Below are 25,846 nucleotides of genomic sequence, written 5' to 3'. Positions count from 1 at the left end.
AAAATATAAAGTATAAGGCATGGATTTTTTTTACTATTTTCTATAGCATGTACTCAAAACAATACAGTGGATAAAAAAGTGTACACACCCCTGTTAAAATGCCAGGATTTTGTGATAAAAAAATAGACCACAGTAAATCATTTCAAAACGTTTCCCACCTTTAATGTGACCTATAACCTGTCCAATTCAATTGAAAAAGAAATCTGTTAGGGGGAAAAAATAAAAAAAATATGCAACCAGCTTATTGTACATTTTTTAAGTATGCACACCCTTAAACTAATACTTTGTTGAAGCATCTTTTGATTTAATTACAACATTCAGTCTTCTTGGGTACACATCTGCCTTCAATTAAAGAGACTCTAATTAACCCCAAATAAAGTTCAGCTGTCCTAGTAGGATTTTCCTGACATTTACTCAGTTACCTGCTACAGCAAAAGCCATGGTATGCAGAGAGCTTACAAAGCATCAAAGGGATCTCATTGTTGAAAGGTGTCAGTCAGTAGAAGGGTACAAAAAAATTTCCACAGCATTGGATATACCATGGAACACAGTGAAGAAAGTCATCAAAAAGTGGAGAAAATATAGAAGAACAGTGACATTGCAAAGAACTGGATGCCCCTGCAAAACTGATAAAAAAGACAAGATGAAAACTGGTCAGGGAGCCTGCCAAGAGACCTACAGCAACACTGAAGGAGCTGCAGGAATTTCTGGCAAGTACTGGTTGTGTACCACATGTGACAATCTCCCGTATTCTCCATATATCTGGACTATAGGGTAGGGTTGAAAGATGGAAGCCATTTCTTGCACAGAAAAACATCCAAGCCCAGCTAAACTTTGCAAAACAATACACCGTCTCACAAAATTATGTGGGAAAATGTGTTATGGTCTGATGAGATCAAGGTTGAACTTTTTGGCCACAATTCCAAAACGTATGTTTGGCACAAAAACAACACTTCATATCACCAAAAGGACACCATCCTCACGGTGAAGCATGGTGGTTGCAGTATCTTGCTTTGGAGTTGCTTTTCTTCAGCTGGAGCTGGGGCTTTAGTCAAGGTGGAAAGAATTATGAACAGTTCCAAATACCAGCCACTTTTGGCCCAAAACCTTCAGGCATTGGCTAGAAAGCAGAAGATGAAGAGGAATTTCAACTTTCAACATGACAATGACACCAAGTATACATCCAAATCAACAAAATAATGGCTTCACCAGAAGAAAAATAAAGTTTTGGAATGGCCCAGCCAGAGCCCAGACCTAAATCCAATAGAAAATCTGTGGGGTGACATGAAGACTGCTGTACATAAGAGATGCCCTCACAATCTGACAGATTTGGAGCACTTTTGCAAGGTAGATTGGGCAAATATTGCCAAGTCAAGATGTGCCATGCTGATAGACTCCTACCCAAGAAGACTGAATACTGTAATTAAATCAAAAGGTGTTTTAACAAAGTACTAGTTTAAGGGTGTGCACACTTATGCAACCAAATTTATTGTATGTTTTGTATTTTTTATATTTTCGCCCTCACAGAGTGGTTTGTTTTTCAATTGAATTGTACAGGTTATAGGTCATATTAAAGTTGGGAAAAGTTTTGAAATGTTTTATTGTGGTCTCATTTTTTATACCACAAAAATCTGGCATTTTAACGGGGGGTCTGTACACTTTTTATATCCACTGTAAATCTAAAGGAGATGCAGAAATAAGCGAGTGATACATGATTATTACACTTTTTGTATCCACTATATATGTACTGTTAACATAAATAAAATTAATAAATTTAAGAATAACCTGCTATATTGGCATTAGTTAGTGGAAGGAAACAAATTACAAACTGTGGAATATATAATTGGTAAATTTAACTTGTGCAGTGAAATGTGGTTAGATATTCAGATGTGTAGACTATCAATAGAAGATGGCATTAATTTAATGTAAACATCAATAAAAACTGACAAAAAAATGTTGATTTTCTAATTATTTTGACACATCAAGAAATTTTTGGGAAAGGATTATTATCCAGAATGTATAAAATAGTCAAAAATACAGCAAAAAATTTCAATGAAAGTTACTGGGATTACTTTAAAATTATAAACAACTTTTATCCAAGTGAAGAAGATAAAAAATGTCATCTTCAAAAAGAACTACATCTTCTATAAAGTGAAGATTGTATGGAAATTTTTACATAAAACATTTATAACTCCACAGAATAGAATTAATGTACAAGAAAAAGTAGAATGCTGGAGATGCAAGACAAATATCAAAGCAGATTGGCAACATATATTTTTTGATTGTAAAGTCGTTAAGCCATTTTGGGATAAAATCAATGTTTTTTTTACAGATTTTATTTAATGATTAATAATGTAGTTAAAATGAATTATTTTATTTAATACACCAATACCGGATTGTGTAAAGAAAGTTCAGTACTTGCTTTTATGGAGTATTCTGTCAATCACCAGAAAGATAATCCCCAGGAATTGGAAAAATGAGTGGACTCCAACAATGAAAGAATTCACAAGTACTGCAACTGATATCCCTCACTTAGAACTGCAACTGATGTCCCTCACTTAGAGCTTCTAACAGTCAAGATGAGAACAACTAGAGTTGACACTTATTATAATACCTGGATAAAAATTAAAGAACTGCTAAACAACCACAAGCTTAATGAAACAAGGACTTCTTCAAGAACATTTAAAGTTTTGGACATACAGCAGACTTCTTTGTAAATAGCTGATTTAGTTGTGAGTTTTTTTTTTTTTTTACTTTGCTTAAATGCATGTCCTCCCCCTGGTCAAGTGGCATTCGAAGACATGCGTGAATGGGCGTGCCTTTGTTGAAGGTTGAGCATCGGGCTGGCACCTTGGCACCATAAAAATCGACTGCCAATCATTAGCAGACCAGAGTTCTGCTGTGGCAACCCCTAACTGGGAAAAGCCGAAAGAAAAACAACAACTTTGCTTAAATGTTGCATTTCCTTATATATTTAAATGTTACAATAAGCTGTTTTTGTTAAAATTAAAAAAAAAAAGGTTTAAAAAATGTGCTTGAAACACAAGTAAATATAGTACAGGCTTTATGGAGGGACTCATTGAAGCACAGTGTTTGGACTCTGAGGATGAGAGTGGGTGTGCATGAGGTTCAACTCTGAGCTCAGACCTGTTCATGCATCTGAGGGACTACATCAATAGACAGGTCTGAAGGATCAGATCAACAAATCTGATGTATGTAGACAGAGTGGCACTGCAACCAGATTCCAAACAGGAATTTCAGCAAATATGGGACTGGAATGCAAAACTAAAAACACGTGGGATGAAGCTGAGTACAAATAAAATGTAATCATGCAGATGATGGGTGAAAATAGGAGAAATAAGGAAAATCTGAAAATTGCAATACAAAGGATACCATGGAAGAGGTTAACATCTTTATTTGGGAGGTGTTGGAGAACGGAAGTCTGAATGAGGGTAATCAGAGCTTGAATCAAAAGTGCTGCATGCTGCAGTCAAGTGGCATAGTGTCAGGGGCAGTAGCGTGGGTAACACAAGAAGGGAAAAAAAAGCTGAAAAGTAAGGTTTATAAGGCAGTGGTGTGACTAGTGCTTCTGTATGGCACAGAAACCTCGCCAATGAATGCAGAAGAAATGAGAAGGATTAAGGTACTGCATATGAAGTGCCAGAGACAGGTAGCAGGATAGACAGATGAAATGAGGAGGTCAGAGCAGAAGCCAAAATAACCCCAATTACAGGAAAGGCAAAGACAATGGATTTCAGTGGTTCAGTCACATGCAGGAAAAAAGATGATTCGGTAAAGCAGACTGAGGAGATAAGGGGAAAACAAGAGCAGACAAAGATGTCCAGTCAAGACATGAATGAATTGTGAAAAAGTAGACCCGAGACAAAGTGGGCATGACTGTTGAAGGTAGGAGAGTAGCTGTGGAATCAAGAGAAGTGGTGACAGCTGATGTGACATCCTGACCCCATGTAAAAGCGGGAGTAAATGGGGGTGGTGTTGATGATGATGACTTTATTACACTTTTACTATTTTTCTTTTACTCATTGAGACCCCTGGTGCTGTTTACCAAAGTTATTTATAATCAGCACTGCTTTATGTCCTACCTGCCAAATGTCTGTGCTGATGTTTTTTTTTTCGTATTTCTTCATTGTGGTTCCATTCGACTTTGCTGATTTCTTTTGAGGAGCATTTCCTATACTTTGCTTCACCTGGCTTATGAATCAGTTTGATTCTTACTTTACAAAACTAGATTAAGATGAGTATGAACATAGTTGCTACTTCTGATTCTTCTGTATTTTAGGTGTTTTTTGCTGAGATTGCAGTTTTTGGTTTTCATTTTCATGACTTTATCCACTACTGACTTCAGTGCACTGCACACTCAGCCGTTCAATTCAGTCGTACAAAGTAGGCTGTTACAGAAAAGAGGTTACCCCCCTCAATTTGTTAAGGACATAATAGGTGAGGTCCAACAAAAAAGAACTAATGGGGTTTATAGAACATTATTGGACAACCCTCTGGGTCTAACCAGGCCCCTAGCAACTGAGAAAATGAACAACTATAGCAGGGCATTAGTGTTACCTTTCACTACTGATTTTTTGACATCAAAAGCATAATTTGTGATTGTTGGAATATGTTTCGTATTGATGAGAATATCATTAATAAACTAGGTGAAAAACCCCTAGTGGTGTACAAAAAGTGTACATCTTTCAAAGGTTTAGTTGAAAGAAAAGAGGTGGCATCTGGACTAGGTGGTACTTTCAAATGTGGAAGATGCACCCGATGTTCTTTTGTGATTGATGCCGAATTTATTAAACTTATGAATTTTGGTAAAATCACTACACATAAAAAGTACTATTGTTACACCAAGGGGGTTGTATATGTTGCATTCTGTACAGGTTGTGACTGTTACTATGTGGGTAAGACTGTCCGAGCTTTAAGACAACGGATCTATCAACACAGTTATGATATTAACATAGGGAGACCAACGTCTTATTTAAACATATTAAATTATATGCCACACACTGTTTCAAGTTTTTTTGTATTAGAGCAGGTCAACTTGGGTACAAGGGGTGGACCTGTCGATGACTTTCTTGAATTTTTAGAGCTCAAGTTGCAAATAAGGTTAAATGCATCTGTGCCACATGGGCTCAATGATAACATTTTTATTAGTTCTGTTAAAACTAAAAGCTGTTTCTTTTTATATAATGTTTTTAACATATGCTCTATTTTTGGGGGATCAATGGATCAATAATTCAGTTGTATTACTTTAGTGGGGTGGTACTTTTTTTAGCATGGAATGATATCTTTTTCTAACAGGAAATTACATAGTTGAAAGAAAAGAGGTGGCATCTGGACTAGGTGGTACTTTCAAATGTGGAAGATGCACCCGATGTTCTTTTGTGATTGATGCCGAATTTATTAAACTTATGAATTTTGGTAAAATCACTACACATAAAAAGTACTATTGTTACACCAAGGGGGTTGTATATGTTGCATTCTGTACAGGTTGTGACTGTTACTATGTGGGTAAGACTGTCCGAGCTTTAAGACAACGGATCTATCAACACAGTTATGATATTAACATAGGGAGACCAACGCCTTATTTAAACATATTAAATTATATGCCACACACTGTTTCAAGTTTTTTTGTATTAGAGCAGGTCAACTTGGGTACAAGGGGTGGACCGGTCGATGACTTTCTTGAATTTTTAGAGCTCAAGTTGCAAATAAGGTTAAATGCATCTGTGCCACATGGGCTCAATGATAACATTTTTATTAGTTCTGTTAAAACTAAAAGCTGTTTCTTTTTATATAATGTTTTTAACATATGCTCTATTTTTGGGGGATCAATGGATCAATAATTCAGTTGTATTACTTTAGTGGGGTGGTACTTTTTTAGCATGGAATGATATCTTTTTCTAACAGGAAATTACATACTTTTTAGCAGGAAATGACATTTTTTAGCAGGAAATGACATATTTCTTTGACTAATTGTTGAGTAGGGCAGGCTATTTAAATCAGCATTTTGTGTGTCATGTAGTTCTGAAGAAGTCAATTTTATGTACTTTTGACGAAAGTGCTAAACTCTTATTGTGGTGGAATAAAACTGTTGGATTTTTATTTTTGGTGCAGTGCTCTTGGTTATTTACTCCATTCAGTTTTTTCTAAACTGGTACAATGGGTTATCTCTTTCCCACCAGTTTTTTTTTTGTGCTACACCACTCTTTAAGCATAGAGTACAAAAATTACTTTTGTGTCTGGTATGACTCTATCCTTTTTCATTTTTCAAATCTGCCACTGGGGCTTATTCTTAAGGCAGACTATAGAAGCAAAAAGGTTAAGTTTGCACAGTATTAGGCCTTGGTCATACCAGATCTTGACTACTGTTTCAGTTGTAGAGGTCATTTAAGGAGAAGGGGTAACAGACTGTTGGCTGTCTAAAGGAAAGCCACCAGAAGGTTGCATGAGAAATACGAAAAATGATATGATCAGAGATTAGGGGTGATAAATTATGGTTAAAGCTGTCCAGACCAGAGACCAGAAGGGAAAGGAAGAACTGATATGGGTGTTACCCGATATATATCAGGGAATTAAAAAGTCATTATCCTGAGCTAGGACAGAGGATGAAGAGAAATCACAGGCTGCGGATTGTAATATCCATCTACCTCACATTCTGTGAAAATGCATCTACATGGAAAGTATCAGAGATCCATGGAATGGACTACCAGAATGAGTGATAGACAATCCATACAGGTGTTTAATAGGTGTTGGGTTAGATGAAAAATTGGTGGTGGTGGGGACATAGGGTTACAGGGGAGGTAGAATGCTGAATACACTTAATCAGCAGAAACTATACTGCTATCTCTTTTTGCAGTAAAATTATGGTATTGTAACTTGCAGTGGGTCTGTTGGGGTCCGCACTAGAATTCTTGGAGAAAAAGAAGAAATACCAGTACCACTGATTTCATTTTAACAAATCCTAGAAGGAGGCGAAGAATAGAAGAGGACAGATGGGATTCCTTTTCCCAAGGGTAGGAGTAAAACAAAACTAGAAATTGGTAGCTTGTCTGTTTTGACATCATTTGTAGGGGAAATTGAGTTGTGGCTAAAAGGCTTCCTAAAAAGGGAGGGTGAAGCTGCCTGTCAGGGGTGTGTGTGTGTGTGTGTGTGTGTGTGTGTGTGTGTGTGTGTGTGTGTGTGTGTGTGTGTGTGTGTGTGTGTGTGTGTGTTTGATAACAATTGAATATAAGGCTTAGTTTCCATTTGTACAAATAAGTGCTGAATTGTTAATTTTCCTGACCCTTTTAGGCCTCCACTGTGAAATTTTAGTCTCATCTCCCACAGTCACCACCATAAACATACCCCATTACTCATGTGAATCCCCTAACGTTTATCATAGCCTGTAGAAACCTTAGCCAGTCATGTTACAAAGTTCTTGAGTTGCAATACAATGCAATCTTATAGTGACTTTTATGGATTTTCAGTCTATAGCCCAACAAAGTTAGGAAAATTATCCTCACCAATATTTTAAAGATAACTGATGAACCTTTGTGATGTCAAACCTGCAGTGTCACTACCTTTCTGTTCAATTATTCTGTCATTCAGTCATCTAAAGCACAAATTGCCATCAGTACATGTGCCTTAAGTACTTATCTCCATTTATTCTCCTACACTGCAATTGGCCGAAATGCTTATCTTGTATGGTAATATATGCAGGAGGTGGACCCCCAGTCTTTTCAATTTTGTAAGCATAAAATATACTGCAGGAAGTCCAATTGGCTTCAGAAATATGAATAAAAGGAAGGTAAAACCAAGATGGGTACTTCCCAAGGCAGGGCATTAGAGAATGTAGTTAGAAGTTAGGAACCCAGATATTGCACTGGCACCTGTAGTTAAGGTACTGCCACCTAAGAGGAGTAGCTTACATGCATCTTTGTATTAGTAACTTTTCCTCAGTGTTTTACATCCAAATGAGGGATTTATAACTATGTCATGGAGCATATAAAGAACTTGAAAGGGTATACGCTGCTTCCAGAATGCCAGTCATTCAGGTTAAATGTTTAGCACCATGCTCCAGGAATGAATGAAGTTACAGAATAAAGACTCAAGCATATCCCAGTTCAAGCCATCCCCTTGTGGCATGGTAACTGTATAGTTATGTCTGCCATGCTGATTCTCATTAAAAATGGGACACTCCATTCTGACCTTCTTACCTTGCCTGACATCAGTCTTCTGATGAAATTTCACGCTTATGCATTTTTGCAGACTGTTACAGAACTGAAATATTGCTGCCTTTTTGCTTAAGCTTATGGGGGTGGGGTGGTGATGGGCAGATCCAGCTGTCACTTCTCACGTAAATTTCCACTTGAGTTGTGACCATAAAAAGTTTTAACAGTATCATGTGGTAGGCAGTTGTCTATTCAAAAGTAACATTTCTTCAATAGCAGTACAACTTTGTCTTGTATATGGCTAAGAAATTACATGTTTTTGGGGAGGGGGAAAAGAATGTTTCAGACCAAGTGTTTGTCATGAAGTTTAAGGTACTAACTGCAAAACTTCCCTTCAAAGCAGAACACATTTCAATTTTGCTGAATAATTTAAACTTTTAATAGCACTGCATCCACAAAGTATAGTGTTTTAAACATTACGGGAAAAAGTACCACAGGATTTTTATTGTGATATATTCATATGTCCTCATAAGTGTACTTTGATGACTTAAGTAAGATGTATTAGCATTTTTAATAAGTGGATAAAAAATTCCAATTAAAAGGGAGATAAAATGTTATAAATATATATGAGAAAGTGAATGATAGTGAAGCTAAAAGAAATGTATTGAGCTTTGGAATATAGTAAAAAAGCAACGCTACCAAATGCTTTTTCTTGGTATTATTAAGGGAATATTTTACAAACTCAATGAGCAGTAATGTTCAGAATAAGAGAATTTATCACTGCCCACTGAGGTATGAAATCTGGGGAAAATGTACAGAGAGCAATAAGGCCATATCAGAGCCGCCAGCTGGTGATGCCACTAACTGACCTGCTTTTAAAAGTCATGAGAGGAAGCAGAGGTTCCTGATGACTGGAGAAGGCCAGATATGTCTCAGTCGCAGAAGAGACTGAGGCATGAAACTCATAGGTTTATAGGTGTGTACTAGTCTAATGGCCCTGGAGTCTTTACAAGCCTAGCTCATAGGATTAGCCAGGCATCGTCCACCCAACCTTAGTTCCCAGTGCCTCTGTCGATTAGAGCCACTGGAGTGATCCCTGGGGTGAATTTTCTATTTCCCATCCACTCATCAAGATTTCTCTTGAACAGGGCCAGTGAGGTGCTCTGTGTGACATGTATGGGAAGTCTATTCCATAGCATGGGCAGTCTCTGGGTTATGAACCTATCCCTTCAGCATGTTCTGTTGATTGTGATAATGAGGTTGAGGTCTCTGGAGCGTGTGGTGTGGAGGGATTGGGATTTCTTTAGATGTTGCATTTCTAACAGAACTGGGTCAGACATGGCTTTGTAAGTCAAGCAGAGATCGCCTCTAAGTAGGAGATATGAGACAGAATAGTTGGAGTTGTTTGAGCCTGTCCATATAGGACAAGTATTTAAGGCCTAGGATCCTCTTTGTGAGGTACTTTTGCAGCCTCTCCAGTTGTTGCAGGTGTTTAGTGAGGTACATGACAAATGGGACATTGTACTCTGACTGGCGTAATGAGGGAAGAGTAGAGGGAGACAGTGACCTCTTTCTTCCTGGATGCAAAACCCTTAGTAATGAGATGTGCTACAAAGAAGGACTTTCTGACCACAATGGCAATATGGTGGTCAAAAGAGAGGTTGCCGTCAACCTGTGTTCCCAGATCTCTTATAACACATTCAGTGGACTATCATTGGTATGGTAATTTATGGGAACCAGGTTTTTCCCAAAGGGGATGACAACACATTTTTTTGGCATTGAGCTTAAGGCCATGGTTTTGACACCAGTCGCTGGTCTTAGCGAGGCCTTTCTGTAGGATGCCAGCATCACTTGGGGAGTTAATAATAGCTCCCAACTTGCAATCGTCTGTGAACATTGTCAGCCAGAGACTCTTCATGTTGGCCTGGTCTTCAGAGAAGTAGATCAAACAGGAGAGGACCCAGGACCAAACCCTGTGCAACTCCACTCGTGACTGGTCAGCAGTCTGACTTAGAGTCAGCTACTTTCACACTGTGGGTTCTGTGAGCCAGTTTGCAGCCCACCTAGTGATACAGGGGTTGATGCCTAGCTTAGTGAGTTTTTCTTTGATTCCTGAGTGGAGAATGGTATCAAAGGCCTTGGCCAGATCAAGGTAGGCTGTATGAAGCACCTTGCCTTCATCCACAGAGCTGTCGACTGACTCAAAGAAGTTGACAAGGTTGAGCAGACATGATCTACACTTCACAAAACCAAACTGTGTGGGATCCAGAATTTGGAGATTCCCTATATCCTTGTTTATTGAGTCCATGATGATGTGTTCCATAGCTTTGTATATCAGACTCATCAGGCTAATGGGACGATAGTTCCTAGAGTCTGTAGTCGCTCCTCCTTTGTGGAAAGGGGATGACTGTAGCAGTGCGCCATTCAGTAGGGCACACTGATGAGGTGCCAGTTCATTCTGTACTTCATGTAGAACACAGCCAGGGATATTGTCCCATAGAAGCTGTATTCTTGGCCTTGGACAGTGCTGTTTTAACCTGTTCAGCAGTAATACTGGGTGCCTGTCAATCTACTGGTATGGTGAGAGGGGTAAAGTTGGCACTGAATCTGTCGACCAGTATCTTGGCAATATCTGTTGGCTTGGTATAGGAGGTACCATTGTGCAGTAGCACAGATCAATTCTGGGTATTGCTGTGAAGATTGTTTACATAACTATAATAGGCCTTGTGGTTGTCTTTGCTATCTGCTGCAATTCTGTTTTCATAGCTAGCTTTAGAGGATTTGATGAGGGATCTCAACTTTTTGTTGAGGCTGATAAGGGAGATTTTCCAGTCTTGGAACTTCACCGTATTCCGCATCAGTTTCCTTCTTCTGTTGTAGAGTTTGTTTATGGCAGTGGCCCACCAAATTGGCTTCCTTTTTTTGGAGGAGGGTGTCTTGGTTCTATTAGGTATGGCAAGATCCATGCATTTGTGTAAGTGTTGGTACAGTGTATTGGTGTATGATTCAGCGGTCATGCAACTATTCTCCATTTGCATGGGTGCCATGAAGTTAGCCACCTCTGTTTTAGGATCCCAAAGTTAGCTTTGGAGAAGATTTTCATGGTGGTTACCTTTGCGGGGGGTGGGGGTGGTAGGGATGTAAATTTCCAAGGTGATTAGTTTGTGGTCGGATCTAACCAGGGAGAAGTTGACTATTGGTATAGAGCAACGGTTGCCCATGTTAGTAATGACCAGGTCAAGGATGTTGCTAGCTCTTGTGGGGGTAAGAACAAGCTGGTCCAGGGCATTTGAAATAATGAATTCCAGGAAATGTTGGGCAAGTGTATCGGTACACGAGTAGTTTTCCCAGTTAAAGGAGGGGTAGTTGAAGACACCCAATATGAGAGTGTTAGATTGGACCCTAATATTCTCCAGGGTGCTTAGGAATGTGGAGTGTGAGTCTTGGGACATGTTTGGGGACCTATAGCAGGCTATGACCTGAATCGCTGTTTTACACAATGTTAGCTGCATCTGAAGTATCTTTGATTCGTTATGTTGGGCTACCAGTCTGGAGGTGTGCACATTCTTTATGAATATGGAAACACCACTGCCTTTGGAGCTTCTGTCCAAGTCCTGGAGCCAAAAGGTGTTGAATGAGTTGTAGCCTGGTGATGCAGGGGTGCTTTCTGCTGCTTTGAACCAGTTATCTGTTACAGCACAAATGTTGATGTTCTCCATTTTAAGGAGTAATTTGAGTGAGTGCATTTTGAGATTTAGACTTCTAGCATTGAGTAGCATGACCCTCAGATTGCATTTGTTTGTAGCTGTTATGGTGGTAATGTGGTCTTTGGAACACCACCTAAAAAGGCACTACAGGGATGGCAAGAGCCTTGGCCAGTATCCAGAAGCCCAGGAGTGACAGATGCAGGCCATCTCTGGCAAAGCATTGATGTCTGTTATTCATGTCATCCCAGGCAGACAGATACTGGATCCCGTTAGAATGGCACTAGAAACTTAGCCAATTGTTGAAATCGATCATTTTCTGCTTGTACTGTGGTATCATTATGGGTTTGGTAGGATGCTGCTCAGGGCTAGGGTCATATCCACCTGGGCTACATAATCTGAGAGCTCCTCCATGTAGTCCAGGGAGGTACGTCTCTGGTCATTCACACCCACATGTAGAATGACAGTCATATTTATAACTGTTGTTGAGGGACCTGAGTGTGGTCATTATGTGACAGATCCTGGCACCTGACAGTCAGCTAACTGTTACTCTCTCCTTATTCAACCTCGTGAATGGGATATCAGTGTGCCTCATTGAGTCATCTATGACTAGTGTGTATGACTAGTGTGTTGAGCATGCTGTTTTGCCTTAAGGGCTTTGGTTGAGTGGCACACTGTTTAGGAGAGTTATGTGTCTTGTGATTAGTGTTGCATTGCAGTGGTCAAGTGCATTTTTGCCTTGGAGGTCTCTGCTCTTTGGGTAGATTTTTATTTAGAGCCTCAGCAAAGGTGGGTGTGTGGTTTGTGTTTTTATGTAAAGGCAGTGTTGGTGTGTGTTCTGGAGGGCTGTGTGTTCCATGTGGTGTGGTGCAAGTGTTGACCTTCTCCTCTTGACCAGCTATTCTGGTCTTGACTGGAGAGTGCGTGGCTTCCAGTTTGGATATATAAGTGCATCTCTCGCAAGTCTGAGTGTTGCGAGGTAAGAGGAGAGGGTTGCCATTGTACATGAGGCAGTTGCTAAATTGCCTCAGGATGTCCAAGTTCACCTGGTTAATAGGAGAAAGTGCAGGGAGTTGACCTTTAGACATGCCTGGAGGGGTGGGCATTAATAATAAGTACTGGAGCTGTTTCTTTGTAGAACTTTTAGTGCTGGTAGCCCTTTTGTGTGCTACAATAATTGCTACAAGAAGTCTGGTGAAGTGCTAGACTAATAAGCTAGTAAAAGTGCAGGAGAGGAGAGAACTAGCAGATCTAACAGAAAAATTGAAGTGCAGACTTTGGCACTGCTCAGAAGCTTACAAACAGTCCTGAATACAGCAAAGCTGTATCTGGACTAGGCTAGTTACAGAAAGGGTGGGAAACAAGTGCAAACATGGGATTTTAAAACAGAAAGTTGAAAGAGATGGAAAAACTGCCCAAACAGTCAATAAACTACAATTTCTGGGCCAGAAGCCACTCCTCTTGTGATAGGCTAACTAGTGCTTACTGATCCCACTGACAAGGTACAAGGCTTCCCTCCAACACAGAAAGGCTTGGGGGGCTCAGATGCTTACAAACAGTCCTGGATACAGCAAATCTGTATCTGCACTAGACTAGTTACAGGAAAGTCAGAAAACAAGCTTAGATTTTTTTTAATATACAGAAACGTAACTAGAACAGCACTAAAAATTCAAGTGCAGTGCAAGCTAATACACTTGAGTATGTAGCAATATTAAAGCAAATACAGTTTAAATAAATACAATTTATTCAAACTGTATTCTGAAATGAATTCAATTATTGTTTTATTCAACTCGGAACAGTTAAAAAGTGCTAAAAAATATACTTATCAGCTGAGAAGCACACTCTGTCAGAGCACAAGGAGATTCTAGTAACGTTTTGTAGTAAAATTGAAAGGAGAAACAGAAGATAATTCAAGGTTAAGAACCTAATTGGGTTGGCCTTTTCAAATGTTCTCTCTGTTATAGGTAGAATGAACTAATGGCACTAGACTGGGAGGAGTGTCCCAGCCTGTCATGTTGTTTTTACCAAAGTTGTAGGGCAAATTATGGAATGATGTCTGAAGTTTTTATTCCCAATTTGCTGACCGGGATAATTGTAATATGTAGGACTCGTTTGTTGAGGAGTCATAGGTTCATAGGTTCATACTAGGCTATCTGCCCTAGGGCATTTATAAGCCTAGCCAGAGTGTGTTTGGCTTTCGCCACCCATTTTAAATTAATTTTGCTATGCCTTTTTTTGAGGTTAGTATACTGTGCCTCTGTCTAACAGTGACACAGAAGTGATAGCTGGGGTAAACCTACGATCTCCCATCCACTCATCAAGATTCCTCTTGAAGAGAGTCAATGTGGGACTCTGCCTAACCTGGACTGGGATTTTATTCCAGAGTGAAGGGAGCCTCTGGGTTATGAATCTGTCCCTCCAGCATGTTCTATTTATTTCAGTGCTGAGGTTCAAGTCTCTCGAGCGCATAGCTCGATGGGATTTGGATTTTCTGAGGTGCAGCATGTCCATTAATTCCGGGTTGGACATGGCTTTATACGTCAGGCACAGATCGCCTCTGAGCAGGCGGTATGCCACTGAGTATAGCTGGTGTTTCTTTAACCGGGCAGCATATGGCATCTGTTTGAGCCCTTTGATCCTCTTGGTGAGGTACTTTTGGGGTCTTTCCAGTTGCTGCAAGTGTCTGGTAAGGTACATCCCAAAAGGGGCATTGTACTCAATTATGGGCCTGATGAGGGATGAGTAAAGAGGTACGATGACCTCCCCTGATCTAGATGTGAATCCCTTCATGATTAGGTGGGCTATATAAAATGTTTTTCTAACCACTTTGGCCACGTGGTTGTCAAATGAGAGATTGCTATCAACTTGGGTCCCCAGGTCCCTAATAACTTCTTCTGTACTTAATGGATTATTACCTATGTGGTAATTTGTGGGCACTTTGTTTTTGCCAAAGGGGATGACTATACACTTTTTGGCGTTTAGCTTGAGGCCATGGCTCTGGCACCAGTTGTCTGTTTCTATGAGGCCCTTTTGGAGGATGCTTGTGTCGGCTGGAGAGTTGATTATGGTGCCCAGTTTGCAGTCATCTGCGAACTTGGTCAGCCACAGTCCTTCCTTGGTGGCCTGTACCGCCGAGAAATATATACCGAACAAGAGATGTCCCAGGACTGAGCCTTGTGGGACACCACTTGTAACTGGTTTGGAGTCTGACATGGCTCCAGCAATTCTAACCATGTGGGTTCTGTCCTTGAGCCAGTTTGCAACCCATCTAGTGACATAGGGGTTTATATTTAAGCTGGTGAGCTTATCTATAATGCCCGAGTGGGGTATTGTATCGAAGGCTTTTGTGAGGTCCAGGTAGGCTGTGTGGACCACCTTCCCCTCGTCAATGGCCTTGGTGACTGTTTCAAAGAAATCGACCAGGTTTAAGAGGCAGGATCTGCCCTTAACAAAGCCAAACTGGGTAGGATCCAGTGTCTGTAGGTCCCCAATATATTTATGAGGTCCATGATGATCCTTTCCATAGCTTTGCAGACCAAGCTAGTCAGGCTTATGGGGCGATAGTTTCCAAGATCCGTTGAGGCACCACCTTTGTGGAGAGGGACCACTGTTGCTGTACGCCACTCTTTGGGTACATATCCTGTAGTAAGGCTAAGATTGAACAGTAGTTTTATGTTTGGGTTTAGCTCTTCTTGGAGTTCATGTAGGACGCAGCCCGGGATGCCATCTGGTCCCATTGATGCTGTGTTTTTTGCTTTGGAGAGGGCGGCTCTTACCTGAGCATCTGAGATGTCAGGGGGGCAGCACTCTGTTGGGATAGATATTTGCCCTTTTGGTGGGGAGAAGTTTGCACTGAACCTGTCTGCTAGGATGTTGGCAATGTCTGTGGGCTCTGTGTATTTTTTGTCATTTTGGACTAATTCTGAGCATATCTGGGAATTCCCACCCAGGTTCCTAACATAACTAAAGAAAGCCTTGTGATTATCCTTAGTGTCCTGTGCAATTTTTCTCTCGAAGCTGGCCTTAGACGATTTTATGAGTGCCCGTAGTTTTTTGCTAATACTGATCAGAGATGCCTTCCCTTTTTGGGATTTTGCTCTATCACGTAGTAGCTTCCTCCTTCTATTGTATAGTTTGTTTATGGCTGGGGCCACCAGACAGGACGTCTGCCTTTGGAGGATTGGGTCTTGGTTTTATTTGGGATTGCCATGATCCATGCATTCCTGAAGGTGTTCATAGAATGCGTTTATAAAGGATTCTGCGGTCTGGGCCGTATTTTCCACAGGCCCGGGGGCTTTGAAGGATTTCGCCTTGGTTTTGAGGCGTGTGCTTTAGAGAAGTTTTTCACTGTGGTTTTCTGGGCAGGGGGTGGGGACGGGATGTGAATATCCAGTGAGATTAGTTTATGGTCTGATCTTACCAGTGAGGGATACACTTCTGGTCTGGAGCATAGTGTCCCCCTGTTGGTGATGATCAGGTCCAGTATGTTTTCCCCTCTTGTGGGAGTGGTAACAAGTTGTTCCATAGCATTTGAGTTTATAAATTCTAGGAACCTTTGGGCTAGGGTGTTGGAGCTAGAGTAATGCTCCCAGTCTATGTTTGGGTAGTTGAAGTCGCCCAATATAATGGTGTTTGGAGAGACCTTCATATTTTCCAGTATTCTCAGGAAGGCCAAGTGAGGTTCCTGTGTTTGGGAGGGTGGTCTGTAGCAGGCTATAAACTGGAAGGCAGTTTTACCCACAGTTAGTTGCACATGGATAGTCTCTGATGCTTCGTGCTGCGCCACCAACCTGGAGGTGTGGGTATCTTTGTGAATATTGATACTCCCCTCCTTTTGTGGTGCGGTCCAAGTTTTCGGGGCGAAAAGCATGGTATGAGGTATAACCTGGTAGTGCTGGGGTGCTCTCGGGAGCCTTGAACCAGGTTTCTGTTACTGCACAGATATTGATGTTCTCCATGCTAAGGAGAGTTTAGTCGTGCATCTTGAGGTTTAGACTTCTGGCGTTGAGTAGCATTACTCTTAGTTTCTTATCCCTTGTGATACCTATGGAGGTGGGTTTGTCTTTTGAGCCTTGCCTAAAAAGGCACTATGGGGGTAGCAAGAGCCTTTGCCAATATCCGAAAGCCCAGGGGTGACAGGTGCAAGCCGTCCCTAGCAAAGCATCATGGCTTGTCGAGCATGTCATCCCAGGCTGGCAGGCATTGGATCCCCTTTGAATGACACCAACACTTAAGCCAATTGTTGAAATTGATCATCTTGTCTTCATATTGTGGCATCATTCTTGGTGAGGGTAAGATGCTACTCAAGGTCAGGGTCATACCGGCCTGGGCTACATGCTCAGAGAGCTCCTCTATGTCTCTTTTCATGTAGTCCAGGGAGGTACATCTCAGGTCATTCACACCAGCATGGACAATGACTGAGTCATATTTGTACTTGCCTTGGAGTGACCTGAGTGCTTGTGTTATGTGGCAGATCCTAGCGCCCGACAGGCAGCTCACCGTGACCTTCTCCTTGTTCAGCCTGGACATCAGTGTGCCTGACGATAGAGTCACCTATTACAAGTGTATCAGGTGTGTTGTTTAGCCTTAAAGGCTGTGACTGTTCGGCACACTGGCTTTGTGAGCTATGTGTTGCACGTGTTTTGTTTTGGGGTAGCGGTTGCTTGTTTGTCTGCTTTGGAGGTCTCTGCTGCTTAGGCAGATTTTTATTTAGAGCCTCCGAGTATGTTTTTGTGTGTTTATGTGTTTGGTTTGTTGTCGTGGTAGGTCTATGTGAGATTGGAATTGTAGTGAGTGTGGTTTCCTTCTCCTCCTGACTGGTTACGCCAGTACTGAGTTGAGAGAGCTTAGCCTCCAGTTTGGCTATATGGTTGCATCTCCCACATGTGTTGGAATTTGTTGGGAGGAGGAGAGGGTTGTCTGTGTACATGAGGCAGTTGTAACATTGCCTCAAGATTCCCAGATTCACCAGCTGGACCGGAGAGGAGATTGACAACTGACCTTTGGACATGCTAGAATAGTATTGGGAATTCCTTTATAATTGAAAAAAAGGGCCAATGGGGAACAAGGTACTCAAGGGGAGTTTGTGAGGGTGTAGTGCTTTTAATTTTTTAGAGCTGACTTATATAATTGCTTTAGTGAGCAAGTGCCAGGTAACTTAAATGCAATTTGTTACAGGTAGCTTAAATGCAAAAACGACAAAGTAACTTTCTTTCAAGTGAAACAAGGAAATAAGTACAGTAAGCAATGCAGATATCACTAGGGATCCACAGAAGTGCTAAAAGGCCGCATTTTAGGTGGAATTAGCGTTTCAGGGAAATAAACAAACAACAAGCATACAAATAAAGCTAGATTCAGCAGGCCTGGATCTAGTCTATGCTACAGCAAACAAGGTGTACCAATTTCAGTAAGAAACAGTTAGAATATGCAGGCACTATAAGCCTCTAACCAGAAATTCCCTGCTCAGAAGGGCAGAGTCCAGCCTCTCCTCCCACAAGAGTGCAGACCGCAATCCTTCTTAATGTAAAATAACTGGCCTGAAGCCCAAGTGCTTAAACCAGAACTAATACACTTTTAGAATAACAGACACTGAGCTCTCAATCAGCAGTTCCCAACTTAGAAGGATGTAAGCTACCTGTCCTGCCACCACAGTGCAGGCCACAAACCTTCCTAATGTAAAACAGCTGGTCTGAAGCCCAAGTGCTTAATCCAAAAGACTTAGAAATGATAGCTACACTTTAATCAAGTTACTACCAGCAGTAATAAATACAACTGAATACTTTAAAGAATGCCTGGATTAGTGCTCAAGTTATACAAACAAAGCTAGATTCAGCAGGCCTGGATCTAGTCTATGCTACAGCAAACGAGGTGTACCAATTTCAGTAAGAAGCAGTTCAAATATGCAGGCACTATAAGCTTTAACCAGAAATTCCCAGCTCAGAAGGACAGAGTTCAGCCTCTCCTCCCACAAGAGTGCAGAACACGAACCCTCTTAATGTAAAATAACTGGCCTCAAGCCCAAGTGCTTAAACCAGAATTAATACACTTTTAGAATAACAGACACTGAGCCCTCAATCAGCAGTTCCCAACTTAGAAGGATGTAAGCTACCTGTTCTGCCACTACAGTGCAGACCACAAACCTTCCTAATGTAAAACTGGTCTGAAGCCCAGGTGCTTAAACTAAAAGGCTTACAATGAGTTACACCAAGCAGTAATAAATACAATTGAGTACTTTTTAAGATGACGCAAAAGCAAAATAAAGTAGGAAAAAACACAAATACAGTAAAAGCAGATCAATTTTTTTTTTTTTTTTTTGGAAAGAGATAAAGGAAAGAGAGAAAGGAGTAGCAGAAACTAAGCTGATTGGCCTTCTCAAATGCTCTCCCTGTACTGGTAGGAAAGCTCCATAATGTGCTGATAGAAGAAAGTTATCTAAGCAATATTCAACATATAAATCCCATACATTTTGTGCTGTCCAAAATAATAGTAAGGCGTATTAGTCTTTGAGTGTTCACATTTTTGAGCAACTGTAGGTAGGTGTCTGACAAAAAAAAAACTTCAACAGCAGATGCTTGAAGGAGTCTATTGATTTAAGATTGGTGTAGCTATACAATCAAGCAGAAAGGCTAATTTAGTACCAAGTCTGTATCCATTATATTCCTCTCTGTATGAAATATTTATGAATTCTTCTATAATGATGTTTATAAAATATGTATGAGGACTACTGTTTTGAAAGAAAAGAGCCCTTAAATTAGAAGATAAGCATATCTAAAGGTATGCAGGTATTAGTGTACATCAGGAGAGGGTTGTATAATTTTAATATACAGTAAAACAATATGACTATCATTTAAATAAGACACATATATATAGTATGATAAAGTCAACAGATGTGTTGCTTTGCTCATATTATTTATGACAACTGCTAATGGTGAAGTTTGATCATGGAAAATTTTGGAGAAAAATGAAGGTTCAACACAGCAGCACCAAGAATGACTAATAAATGGTTTAAGAATTGGTGAGTGTAGAAATTTGGTAAAAGAGTGCCCAGAAGAAAATGCCCAATTCCATGAAAATCCTGCTATATTTTTAATACTCCAGCCACAATTTGTGGTACAATAGCATTGTTCCTGGAAAAACTGAAAATCAGTATGTTTGCATATTGTTATTTTTAAATTTCTTATGTCATGTCCTCACTTTATTCCCAACATAAAATGATTCACAATCAAACATGGTAAGATAAAACATCTTTCTTTTCTGTAGATGAATTGATTGACCTGGGAGACTGGTGTGAACACATGTGCTACATTTAAAACATGTATTGTGCCTCTGGTATGTACTTTTGTCAAGTGTTTTGACACTGAAGGAAGCCTGTTAAAACTTCTTTAAAATTATGATGTTGTCTACACACAAAACATGCATATTCACCTTCTGCTTTTGATACCGTGTTAATATATATTCAGAATAAAAGTCATGTCAAGAGACACCCATTCTTTTTTTGCCTAATAAACTCTATGGATTGTGGCAGCAGTTCATGGTGTTGCAATAGGAGTCAGGAGTAATGGCACAGCATTGTATAGATGAAAAGTCACATTGGAAGGTGTAGCATACATTTCTATTTCACTTTGTACATAGATACAAGGTCATCATTAGGCTTGAATTACTGTTTATGGCACTGTGGTGATGTTGAATTTCTCAGTTCTGCTGTTTATGAATAATTTGCTGCCAAAATATAGAGCACCCTGACCTCACCGCAGCCATGGATCTATGTTGTCTTTAAGAATATAACTGTGCATGTGTGTTACATGTTTTTAGCTCCTTGAACTTTTTTCTTCTCATTAAATCATTCTATGACAACTACTGTAATATACTTAGGTCATGAAATAGCTGGTGGCTATCCTGGTAGTCCATCCATATAATGCTACTCTAATCCCTTTCTCATGCACGATGATTGTGTTTTGTCCTTGCATGGAGTGGACAGCAACATCCAACTTTCTGTTCCATGAAATTCTGTGATGATCCTAAAGGTCCTCCTAGTCATAGGAAATGATGGCTACCTTAAGTCTTTGCCCAACCTTCCTATAGATTTAAATACTAAAGAATATGGGTTCTATGAACCAAATTTTTTTGGTTTCTTGTTTTTTTTCACCTGACTAATTCTACAGTGCGGTAATACCAACATTCTTTTATCACATTTGATGCCTTCATAAAGGAAAAAGTCTGTACTTCATCAGCATGAGAATTAGGTAGATGTACTGTTGGAGTAACTCACCTCTTCTTATTTACAAACCCATTATAGCCCAAATACACTTAATTATAGCTATGGTTAATGTTAACATTATTCCTGAAGTAGTCTTAGAATTCGCTATATATCAGTTTGCATGTTTGTATGTGTGTTTTTATTTATGTATATGTCTGTGTACATTATATAATCTGAGACATAGTGTAGATATTTTCATGTTCCAGTACTGTACAACACAGTATGTAGGCCAGGACTTATACAAATTGAGTGCAATGTGTGCAGTGCAGATGATCACAGGTGTCAGCAGCATGCAGGGTACAAGTGATTCAGAGATGCAGGTAATACAGCCTTACAATGGGAAAAAATAGTGTGGTGTGCAGTGCATGTAAATCACTGCATTACGATGCATAAATGAGATGCATAGATTTTATAACTTGAGTTTTAAAACTTGGCAGAACAATTCCGAAGTATATAAGACAAGGAACATGGCACACATTACAAACCTATTTCATGTACAGGACTATGAGTCCAGTAGGAGTATGTTAGTGGCTGTCATCAGTGCCACCACTGTGCCATCACAAAAGGCACTAGAGCCTCAATGACCAGAAGCTAGTTGGCCATACCTCTGGTTACCATTGGGGGAATATTTGCACATCAGGGACAATGTGAATACCAGATGCAGTGTGGGCTGGAAATTCATTGGGTGCCCAGCGGGAGCTTACAGTTACAGGAGAGCTACCCTGCAGTGATGCCAATGTTGAGTCAGCCTTTACCTTCAGAGGTGCAAATTAGTGATGTTGAGGTATCCAACAAATTGTCGCAGGAAGTGCCACCAGACTGTGACATCTGTGCATTGCCATCGTCGGCTACACGAAATCTGCTGACATCAGGCATATGCTGTTCCATTGCACGGAACAGTAGAACATGTGAAAGTATGAATACATGAGACCATTGGTAGCACTTGCTCATATGCATATACCTTCCCTGAGACATGCATAGTGGTCAACAACAGTTCATGTGTGTAGCATATGGAGATGTACATACCTCAATGTGTTGGCTATTCAAGTTTTCAGCCGAAATATACCTAAAAGAACAGATGTTCAGAATATCCTTTGTGAGTTAGTCCCATTACACATGCAGTTTACTGTTATCATATGGACCTGTACAGAATAGTAGTAAACTGGTTTGTCCCACACTAACAGTCATGTGGTCATTGTTAGCCAGGCTGTCACATCCAAACCAACCTGGGTATGTGGAGCCACTTCCGTCCTTAAAGAGGGACAGCAGGAACTACTATGTCCCTGTGAACTATTTCTTTGTTGGTAGTCTAGCCCATGTGGTAGGCATATTGTGTGGAGTCTCATATTAGTTTCCCTTTGATGCAGCTATTACACAGACCTATTATGGCATCCACAGGTTTCACATCTTGTGTTTACTCCCCTGCTACATATTGTCAGTAGCATCTTTGCCTGGGATACACGTGTGCACAGGGGACCTGCAGTAACATCTTTGTCTTCTGTTTTGGTTGAAATTTTCTAGCTGTGGCCTCTGTTGGGGGCCCACAGCAAGCTTTGTACACCTGTGTGGATTACACATGGCAGAGAATATATGTCAGACAGTCCATGAATGTCATTCAGTTACGTCCATTATCTCCCATTCTATAGCATGTTAACAAACCCCTGTACTTCCATTTACAACCCCTCATGCATTCCCTGCAGCTATGGACATTGGCTTCCTGCATCCCTTTTTGCATCTGCCTATTGGACCCATGAAGTAGAATAAATACCCTGTTACACCCTCCTCCTTTTAGTGCTGTGCCATGCCTGCCCTGTATGCATGAGTCTTCATGTCCTTTGTGTCCTCTCCTCTCCTTTCTTAGGTGCCCAGTGATGCTGGCCTGCACCACCATGATGGCTGAATATGATACTGCCATGCCATTGCACTGTGCCCCCATTCACATGTTCCATGGATATTGATTACACTGTTTGGGTTCATTACATTGTCAGGTGAGTTTTGTGCCTTCAGTGTTTATATCCAGTTGCAAAAGAGATTCTATATAAAGTCATATGATCCTAGATTTTCACCTGTAAATGTTCTCATGCAAAATAATGCTCATACTTTATATATCACAGGAGCTGTGTAATGTGGCAGTTATGTTAATGGTCAGTTTACTGCCACTGTCTCCAAATCACATACAGAGCACAATATATTACCTAGTCTAGCTGGCATTAGTTATGCTCAACACATATGCAGGAAAAGTTGTGACAAATATACTCATACCCAGAGCCTGTCTGAGTCTGTAGCATGCTATTGCTGTGCTACATTGTGCATCACATGATCTCCAAATATTTGCATGGAGAGCTATCATTTTGCATCTTGAGTGAACTAGTATTATGGCTGTAGCTTCCTCAGGGACTCTGAACTTTCATGACTTCTGCACAGTGTGTCAGAGAGAGCACAATATTATTTTTCTTCCTGCTGGAGCTGCATAATAACACCTTGTGCAAAGTGAGTGCCTAGATTGTCAAGTTGGTAACTCACTGAATGGCATCACCCTTTCTGGTGATTAGTGCTGGTAGTGGTATAGTGACCTGTGGCAGTGGCACCCTTATCTACTTCAGCAGTGGAAGGCAAAGGTTAAGGAGAGAGATACGCATTTGTTTTAAGTATTGTCCTTCTCTTTTTTTTTTTTTTTAGCAGCCAAGAAGTGAGAGGTGAACATTGCAGATGTTACAGGAGATGGGACTGATTTTCCTGGCAGTGGGATGCATTTACCATGTGTGGCTGTCCTGTGTAATTGCAAATGCATGCATCAGATGAGTCTGTATTAATTTGTTCTTTCTCATTCTTCTTCAGGTCCACTTGTGTTGTTGGAGGTTGTATGTCCAATGTGATTAATTGTACATGATCTGGTCGATGCCTTAGGTGTTAGGTCACCAGTTACCCCTGACTCTATTCATTAACAGGGAGCAGAGGTTTTCCTGCTGAAACTTATCTGTAGGAGTCACTGCTTGTCTCCATGGCCACTTCTCAGGAGAAGGGCTTAAGCTCCTCTTCTGATGGTAGCACAGAGGGATCCCCCATTGTCTTCAGGCATCCTATGAGGTGCACAAGGGACAAGATGCCTGTTTGCATTGCTTGACATGTGCTGAGTTGCATGACCAGCAAACCTCAGTATGCTTTGCTTTGCACTGTTTATAGATCTGTCTAAGGCATTTGAAATGGTAAATCACCCGATACTTATAAATATCCTCAAATCCCTGTCACTAGATACAGGAGCTATAAAATGGTTCTAGTCCTACTTAGATAACAGACAACAGGCTGTACTTTGGCATAGCATTCTATTTACCCATCTGCCCGTTAACATTGGTGTTCCTCAAGGGTCCATATTAGGACCTCTCCTGTTTTCTATATTTATAAACTACCTCCACCTAGCAATCCCCCAAGCTACATGCATACAGTATGCAGATGATTCCACACTTACATGCTCAGCCACATCTATATCTGAACTTCACTCGCTTACCCAAAATGTGTTTAACACAGTTGAAAAATGGTTTGCACAGCGCCCTCATTCTGAACCCCCAAAAATAAACTCCTCCTTTTTACTCCTACTTTGTAAGTCCCCCCAATAGACTTCACAGTAACATCCAATAATGGTACTCTCATATCACCAGATCCAACTACCAAACTACTAGGTATCACCATAGATAACAACCTTAACTTCGACACCCATATTAACAGTACTCCAAAATCTGTTGATAGAAAACTCGGCTCTCTCTACAGGATCAAACCCTTCCTCTCTCCTGCAGCTAGAATAACTATTGCTCACACCCATATAATTTCTACTCTCCTCTATGCCTCACCCATATATACAAATCTATCTAAAAACAACTTTAATAAAATGGACAACTCCTACAATAACATAGCCAGATTTGCTACAGGTAACCCTTTCAGAACCCACCACTGTTTTAATCTAAAGCAGCTAGGATGGCTTGAATTACAAAATCAGCATAAATTCCACCAACTGACCATTGCCCATAAAACCCTTTACCAACCTACCAATACCCGTATACTATCTACCCTCATTACCCCTACAACAATCTAAAGACCTTACAGTCATCATATAAACTTCTTGTAAATACTTGTAAATCAAACAACATGGCTGGGAACTCTCTTTTCTCTAATACTGTTGGAAAATCCTGGAACCTTCTTCCTAACAAACTTTCCTCTTTTCCCTCTATATCACTCTTTAAAACCAAATTGAAACATTTCCTCAGAACACACTGGTTATGCCCCTGTACTAAACCTGACTGATCAATTAGCTCTTCTTACTTGGTTCAACCTACCCTCCTCTTCTCAGTAATCAAGTTCCTTTTCTTAATAACAACTTACCTTGTCCTTCTATACTGTTACTTACATCTTCAGAATCTCATTAAGGAGACTACTTTTACTTATATATTGTATAATTTCAGCTCCTACTTTTTCTTTATGACTACTTGTATACTAATATATTGTAGAATTCAGCTGCCATCTTTTTCTTTATGATATATTGCAACTACATTTTGTGTTGTACTAACTGTATCTGTATATTTTGCACTATGTTATGAACGAATGACCTCTTTGATTATTCTCTGTACTGCACCTGCAATGTTCATTGTATACATTCATTTTTGTATTTGTGATTTTGTTTGTTTCCTCGGAGCTTATTTCCCCGGGCCTCTACTGAAAATGGACAT

This window comes from Protopterus annectens, chromosome 6.part0 (assembly GCF_019279795.1).
Source record: "Protopterus annectens isolate FY-2018-M chromosome 6.part0, PAN1.0, whole genome shotgun sequence".
NCBI lineage: Eukaryota > Metazoa > Chordata > Ceratodontiformes > Protopteridae > Protopterus > Protopterus annectens.
The sequence above is the reverse complement of the archived record's forward strand: the minus strand, read 5'-3'. Positions refer to the sequence as shown.